Source organism: Polypterus senegalus, unplaced genomic scaffold (genome assembly GCF_016835505.1).
Source record: "Polypterus senegalus isolate Bchr_013 unplaced genomic scaffold, ASM1683550v1 scaffold_506, whole genome shotgun sequence".
Taxonomy (NCBI): domain Eukaryota; kingdom Metazoa; phylum Chordata; class Cladistia; order Polypteriformes; family Polypteridae; genus Polypterus; species Polypterus senegalus.
The window spans coordinates 62,455-71,409 of NW_024384551.1; the positions used below are offsets into that span (position 1 = coordinate 62,455).

General features: G+C 36.9%; 1 long non-coding RNA gene across 1 annotated transcript; it reads left to right on the top strand.

The window, feature by feature from the left end:
* Positions 1-710: 710 nt before the first annotated feature.
* Positions 711-8,423, top strand: LOC120522017. The gene is made up of 3 exons (XR_005632248.1): positions 711-845; positions 8,044-8,151; positions 8,340-8,423. It is a non-coding gene; the product is annotated as an uncharacterized LOC120522017 (long non-coding RNA).
* Positions 8,424-8,955: the final 532 nt, after the last annotated feature.

An 8,955-nucleotide genomic window follows, 5' to 3' on the forward strand; every position in this document is an offset into this window, starting at 1 on the left:
CATCAGTAAATACCAGTTGGGGATAACTTTATGGTGTCTGTTACCATATAACAGATACTCCTTTATCCATCATCAAGCCCTTTTATCTACTGCAGATCATGAGAGCCAGAGAATTAGGCATAATACAGTAACCAGTCCTGCATCACAGGGCACACACATACACACACACACCCTTACTTGTGGACAAACACACTGTATTTTTATAATTAGCAGTAATTACTTCTCCACAGTTCTTAAGGTTTTCTCTGAGAACTCTCCTTTCCCACCCACCTCCAAACATGGGCATTCAACCTTAATCAGCAACTGTAAATTAACCCAAGGTAAGTGAGATTGCCCTGTACTGGACTGGCACCCATGTCTACATTTGATTTCTAGTTTGTGCCTAAAGCTGCTAAGATGAGCTCAAGCACTTGTGACCCTGATATGGATAAAGAAGATTTCAGAATAAACAGATGTACCTCTGACCTATCTTGTACAAGCACATTATATCATATTTATAACAATTTTTTAAATGTCAGTTTTTTGAGCAACATGATAATAGTAAATATCAGCGCTCTGTGTCAAGCCGCTGCTTGTTTGGATTCAAACAGATTTAGTGGAATGGGAAAGAACTATATGAGGAAATATAATAATAATTAAATGCTAAGAGACATTATTAATTTTTCTTGGTCCTTCCAACCATTTTTGAAATTACTTTTTTTCCAGGACAGATCGCCAAAGCCCAAGCCCATCTGTGTGGTGATGAACAGAAGACAGAAGTTAACCCTAGATGGGACAGCAATTCATTGCAGGTCACACTAGAAATCACACTGAGCTAAACAGATGGTACTGTATGTAGCTGACAGGTAAATTATATTTAAAAAATCAAGAATAGTCTTGCCGCCTGCATCAGTGTTTGAGCTTACTTTATTTCTTGTCTCATTGTGAATCATAATTTTGTTTATTAGTTCTGCAGCGCAGGCCAATACAGGTTGCATACTTCAGATGATGCCATAAACATTGAAAATGTTTGTCCTATTTCAGAGTTTGTATATATTTTGTAAGCCAGTCTCAAAGCATTATCAATAGAACTCTCAGACTAATGATACCTAGTAAATAAAGCACAGTTGCACTAATATTTTTATATTTGAGGATTTTATTTTTACCAGGAAGATTATGTTTTTAAAGGTGAACACACATGCAAATATGTCAGTCAGGATCCTAATATTCCTACAGTTTACACTTATCAGCACAGAGTTTCAACCACCTTGCATTTTTTTCTGTTTAAACTTAATTATTTTCATTCTGTCCTCTACTTCAGCTATCTTTTCACCCAATAAAATAGCAAATAATTTAAAAGTTTATCCATTCATGTTTATTATTCGAGACTGTAATCTTGATTTCTGCCAGTATGTCATGCTTAATTATGTGGTCATGTGACATTCTGTCACAAAGAAAGAAGAGAAATATTGAGCTTTCCAGCTCTTAACAATATAGATTTTTGAATGTAAAAACTGCACTTAGAAAAACCCATTATAAAAATAATCATTGTTGTTTACAATTACCTTAGGCACAAAATAAAAACAATGAACATTCCCTCAAGAGCAGTACAAAGATAACATATCACACAAAACAAAATAACTAATTATGTGTTAGTTCTGAATAGCATTGGCAATAACACAGAGAATATAAATGTTCTGTACTTCTCTGGCTCTGTTAGAAGAGCCATACATTTAATTTTTTCAAAGAGATATTTTTTGTGGGAATTGCAAAGTTTTATAAATTCTGGATTAGTCACCCACACATTTGAAAGAAATTAAACCATTGTTAAGTATATTGTTCAGAATTTTTGACTGTAATATGTAACATTGCGTTGTGTTCAAAAGGATGTTAAGGCATCCTTTCATCCTTTTTTCTCTATCTACTTTGTCCAAATCAGAGAATAGGAGAACTAGAGCCTGTCTCAGCAGCACTGAGCACAAGGCAGGGACTAATCCCTAAGTGGAGCATTGGTCTATTGCAGGGTACGTGGGCAATTTAGAGTTGCCAGTTAACCAGCACATATGTGTCTGGGATGTAAGAGTATAATCAGATTACCAAGAGAAGGTCTCCAAAAAAGCACAGGGAGAGGGTGTGAGGTCCACATTTGACCATGGCCAGAATTCAAATCTAGCCATCTTGGATGTACGAATGAGTTGGCTGGTAAATAAAAGCACATTGTCAAAATTCAACAGTTACTTTCCTTACTAAAATGTTGAAGTGAGAACCCCACCATCACACTTCTAACCCATCTGTAATGGTAGACTGCACACAAATGAAAAATAAAAAAAATCTATAAAAAAACCTTTTTATTTCCATAATGACTGTCGACTGCATGTACAGAGCAGCACTGAACCTGAGAAGCCAATGTGATTATTAGTAAGCATTTCTGCTAGGGTGGAATGCTCACCAACCCTGCAGCCATATAATTTTGAGGCTGTATTTCTGATGTCGGCCAAAGGGAGAAGCTGCCACTGCCAAATTAATGTGGTAATATTTACTATTTTTTGTGTACCACTTCTACCTACATTCAACTTAGATTTGATAACAATAGGGGAGTACACTTACAAGCAAAACAGAGCAACCATAAAAAATACAGACAGGTCCCACACACCCATGCATCAATACGTTTTATAGTGGGTGGGAACTACTCTCGCTCACTCAGGAACAGAATGTTGCTCCACCAAAATCTATAGGAAGTTACATCAACTTTTTAATTATCACCTTTACTATTGATCAAAGTCTTGTTTTTTCCAGTTCCATGTGACACACCTTACAAGTTACAATTTGGCAGCAAAAGCTAAATTCAGTGTGACTATAAGATTCCTAAGGTCTGTTTTCCACCAAAAGTACCCTTAGGGTAGGTGTGGGATTTTCCAAATCAGCAAAAGAGCTGTATCTGTAAACACTGCACTCACGTCACAATTGTCTGTCTGTGTCTTTGCTTCTTTGAGGAGATGATTATTAAGGAGTTTTTTTTCTCTTTCTTTTTCCCTCTATACTGTCACCTTAGTGGTTTCTTGACTTTCTGTCTGAAGTTTTCAGCTTTTATGATTGGGCTCTTAGCCTCCCGTACAGGGGAAAAATATGCTTAACCTTCCTAGATTTGTGTCTCACTACTGTTTATTAAAACAACTGCCTATTCATGTAAGCCCATGTTGTTTTTGTTTGTGCTTGTCAAGCTGGACCACCCTGCTGGTGGGGAGTCTGTGGCTTTGGCACTGTGGCCTACATACACTTATTGGGAACAAAGCACCTCCTAAAACATCAAAGGAATGTGGCTCTGTGTTGTATTGCCACATTTTGTATATTGTCTTCATTTAAGTGTTTACCAAATTTGGGATTTTGTTGTACTTCTGAAAATAATCAGTATACTTAGATGTTACAAACTGATGGATATTTTTGTATGTGTGTCACATGTCAAGGTCATGCAGCGGTTGACACACCTTCCTCATTGTCCAGGTCACTGTGTTCAAATACCAATCTGGTCACTGTTTCATTGTGTCTGCATGGATTTTCTCCAGATTCTCTTTTTTTTCCTCAAACCTAAAAGTTCTGACAAAAGATCATCAAGCTCATCTGACTCGTACATATTTCTGAATTGCAGCTCAGGTGATGCAGTGTTGATTTACTACAAGTCACAAGTCTAGGTTTTTCTAAATTTTCACATGAGTCTGACTCCACTACCCTATGTGAGTTTAAAAATCAGGATATGTTAAAAATGTTTACAACTGGAGCACTGTAAGCCTATCACTAAACTATAGTGGCTCTTGGGGATTCCTTCTACATCCCACAGATGTGTAGGTAAAATGAAGTGGTAACTGTAAATTGCCCAGATTATGAGTAATTTATCTTAAGTAAAGTGTGACCCCCATTGTTACCAGATGCTGCTCACCTTTGTTCTGTTGTCTTTTCATTTCAGTATCCTGCTGTGTAGCATGACTAAGCTGTTACCCCAACCAGAATGGTTAAAATGTTAAACATCAAGAGTAATAACTACAAACACATTACCAGACTGTTTTGTTTTACTACATGTATTGTTTCTAGCATACACATCCATCCGTCAGGTATTAAACCTGCTTAATTTAGACGTGTGTGGTGAATCCAGCAAATTTAGGATGTCCTGGAGTTTATGGGGATTGCTGAGACTGAGCTTAACTTTTCTATTTCTTTTTAAATGGCCAGATCTTCTGTTAAATCATTACAGGCATCATGTAGATATTCTTTGTATTCTTGATTTAAACTGAAATGCTTACATCTGTATAATTGTTACTAACACTTGTTAATCTTGTATTTTTATACCCGTACTCCGGGTAGCAGCACAGAACACTGGCCCATCACAGAGCCCACTCATGCACACAGCTACACAAGCACAGGGCCACTTTAGAGCTGCCAGTTAATCTAACCATTGGGTCTTTTGTGATGTAGATTGAAGTAAGAAAATTGAAGTATGTGGAAGACACCCATTGAGATATAGGGAGAATATAGACATTCCAAACAGGCAGCAGCTGGGTGCAGGAAACAAAACCAGATCACTGGGTCCATGATGGGGTACACGTAAACACTTTGCTTGGCTTATTTAGAAACATTCCCCTTAATGTGCTAACCTATTTTTATACAGGCGGGACTAATGCAACAGTTCTTTACTGGTTTATCCTGGATAAAATGTTCCCAATTTTAACTTTTTTTGAAGGCATTAACACGTAATAATCCCAATGCTTATTTTTGCAAAAATGTCACTGGCCACCATTGCAGGCAAAAACCATGAAAAATAATATGCACATTCGCCTTTAACAGGCACAGTGGGCAACAAGCCTTCCTGTAGGGTCAGCCCTAAGACTATAAATTTACAGTCTCATGCTTTTAGCCGCAAAACTAGTCACTCATCACTAAAGGACAGAGTGTAAAGTGGTGACCAGAGGTTGTGGTGTGAGTCAGTGACTGAACTGGAATTTAAACTTGCAACATTTCCTTTTGTGTCTCAACCATGTGACCTCCATTAATACTGGGAAACTGCTTTAATTATGCCTGGGGGATTGAAACTGGGCCAGGGTACTCTCTTTATTGAGACCTTAACATAAGTGTTTCCTGCATGAGAATAAATTAAATCCAAAATCCAATAATGTCTTACCAGGTGCAACTCATTAGTATTCTGATTATTTCCTCTCTCCCACCTTCCACCCATATTCCCGCCCCCCCAGAAAATTTATAAAAGCATTAACAGTAACCCTTTCAGTCACAGAGGGACAGCTTCAGATTATCAGCAGCAAACATTTCCAGTCTTGCGGGATGTAATCTGGCTATCTTAATTAGATTGTTTTGATCACAGTTTCCTCTGTTAAATTCATTATGGTAATTATATACTTCTAGTGATTGCTGAATCATCCCAGTTTGGTCAAGCATCAGTTTAGACACTATTCCTGATCAACGGGTGAATCCAGGCAAGTCTGGGATGACCTGTTTTTGGTATAGTACCTTAAGGGTGTAAGTGATTAACTGTACTGTAGTGTAATTTTTTACTTGAAGTACAGTTTGCCTTTCCCTAATTTTAATATATTTTGGCCAGTGATTAGCACTGCTGTTTATCATTTCCAGCAGCCTTTGTTTGAACCTTGAACCTAGTTGTTGTTATTGGTGTGGATTTTTTCCCCCACATTTATAAAAGATGTGTTTATATATTCTAAATTGGCTCTATGTGAATGCGAGTGTTTAGGTTCTGATTCCCGCTTTGTGCCAGAAGCTTCCAAGATTGTCTCCACCCCCCACAACACACCCAATTTTGGGTCAAGTATGTTTGAAAATACCATGTTATTTTAGTCAGTGAACTGTATTTCAGATGGTATTGCTTCATCTCACCTTCAGAATCCTTGATGCAGATCATTGTCAGTCTGGAGCTAGCATGCTTTCCTTGTGTCTACATTATATTTCCTATAGATACTCTGAACTTTCCTCATATATCTCAAAGACTGATGTGTTTTGTTCATTAGTGGCTATCATCTGACCCTGGATGTGAGTGTGCTCTATCTGGGGCTGGGTGATGCAGAAATACCCCCAAAAATAGTTAAAATTCTTTAATTTTGTGTTATATTATTACTCTAAAATCCAGATTGTGTGTATGTGTTGCCAAGAGTGTAAAGTTGACTTCACCTCTTAAAAAGTGCATAAATATATTTTGCTGGAATGGATTGGTATTCTATCTACAGCCGATTCCTGCCTTTTGTTCAATGCTGCTCAGATTGGCTCCAGCCCTCTTCACCTCTGACCTGGATTAAAACTGGTTTTTGAATGAGAATTTAGCACCTCCTGCCTTTGGTATACAAGTCTGAGGTTCATCCTAAATCAAAAAGGAAGGCCATTTTTTTAGTGTTCACCTGAGATCAATAACAAGGTTTCTGGACAGCTACAACTTTGTTCTAAATCAATCAACAATGGCTCTAGTAAGAATTGTCATATATTCAGTCATGAATTGACAGAGCTGTACTGTAGATGAAGTTTCTGCCTGTATGGTTTACGTTAGTGTACATTTTCACAGAAAACAAACTTAAATTTATAAATGCTATATTTTACTTTACTGAGGAGATGCAGAAAGTTTAAAACATTCAGGCCATAAAGTCTGTCTTTCTAGCAGAATGGCAAATGTATCTGAGAAGAGGCCATGTGGTTTATACAGGGTCAGCCACTGATTAACCAGTTCAGTCTCACTGAGCATCCATCTGTTAACTGTGGTGTGGCAAGCACAGGAACAAAAGATAAAATCTAGTTAATCGGGATGGGCGCGGGGGTGGGGAATGAACAAACAAAATATGTGAACATCATTGAGCACAAGAAAGGACCCAACCCTGGAAAGGACAGGTCATCAACTACACAATCACAGGCAATTTAACAACAACTAATTTAAATAATCTAACTTGTAATGTGTGAGTGTGGTATTATATATATATATATATATATATATATATGTCTGTGTGTGTGCAATGGAGTCTTTATGTGCTCATTATGTAATTACTAATTTAAGTCTGTATTTGCATTTTTCATTAGAACATATCACAGCACTCTGCACCAGCATTCAGTGAAAGTGTTATACAATATTAAAAAATTCAATTGAGTTGATTTGCAAACCAGTGTACCCATGAGAATGACCATAACAAAATGGGGAGAATGTGCCAGTGACCAGGCTTGAATCTGGAGTTGTGAGGCAGCAGTGCTGACCCCGCGTTATCATGCAGCCCTTCACTAAATCTTTCTCTTTAAATGTTCCAAGCATACCCATGTCCATTGTCACAATGCAGAATTTTGGCATGGCTCCCAGTTTCCCAAATGAAAAACATGAAGATGCTATTTTATTTATACCTTTCATTTTGTGCTCTTTTTTCTAAAGCTATACAGGTTCAGTTTCTCCAGACTTTCATGTATAATCTTGCACCTTTAATCTACAGATCAGTGGTATTGCTCTGTTTTAGAAGACATTCAAGAGTAACCTGTGCTAATAATGAATACAGCAAATTTACTTCTGTAGTTTCAAGTTGGAAGAATATTCATTTATAATATTCATCTTTTTTTCTCCTAATATAATTTATATGTTGTTCTTGGTTCTTTTTCATTGGTAGTGTTATATTTTCACTTGAAACATTGCTTACTACGACAGCTGATTTATTTCCTAAATAACAACTTATTTTCATTAGCATGCTGGGGAGGGGTTTGGCTGCTTAAATTACTACATATGGGCCTCATAATATCCCACTAGATTTTTATATTTTTATGGTAGTTGCTCAGACAAGGTTTACTACCAACCCTGCCACTCTGCAGATTCATAATGGCTAACACGGTACAACACCCTAGTACTAAGTACACCTGTGAAATCCTCCTATCACAACACTCAAGTTTTAAATGCTACTACTGTGATATTTGATTTGCTTACTATGCTTAATTCTAGGCTTTTGATGATCTTTAGTGCTGTGTGTCCTGTTTTAATCCCTATTAAATATACTTGATGAATTTAATAATTAACTATGAACATTTTTTAAGTTTCCTTTTAGCACTGCTCACAATGGAAGATCCATCCTTTCCAATCTGTTGAAGGACAAAGCCTATCTCAGTTAACACCAGGCCCAAAGCAGAATCCAGTCCAATGAGGTAAAAATAATATTCATGTGACAGGGTAGTGTTGTGCTGTACATAACACTGACCCCTTATAGTAATTATCCAATTATATATTCAAATATTTTCAGAATTAGCATAACCCAGTTGGACCCTGGAAGTGCAGCATTGTTCATAATGACACTCAGTTTTGTTTTAATTGTTTCCTTTGTTAATACCTTCAGGGGGTCCAGAGTACGTCCCATAGCTCATCCTGGCCATCCTGGACAGCAGTCAAGAAGCATCTTATAGCTGGAGACACCAGAGGTGAGCAATAGCAAAACTCTTGAAGGAGCAGTTATCCAATGACTTATTTTTGCTCTCATAATTTGTCTTTTTTTTTTCTGAGTATCCTGTTAAACTCCTTAATGCAATTGTCTAAAGTATATGTCATTCTTGCTTGATTATTTAAGAAAAATATATCTATTTATTTGAGGGAAGATATGCTTCTAGCTCTTTGCATTACTTATTTCGGAGCACTGTAGAGGGCTCCTGTTTACACTCAAATACAAATTAAAAGAAAAACCTTCCCTTAATCTACTAATAAACAGTTGCCAGTAACAAAAACCTTGATCTTAGTACTGTAAGCAATTTAGTGCTGCCTCTGTGTTCACCGCCATGACTTCCTAAGGTTATACAGTATCTATATCTTGTGTTTTCCTCAAGAACCCACCTCTCTCACATCCTAATTATACTATTTCTTTAAAATTAGTGAGACAGAAATATTGTCGTTGGAGCTTTGAAATGGTCTATACCATATTATTTAAGATAATTATGAATTAAAGTTTAAAGTTAGTAAAG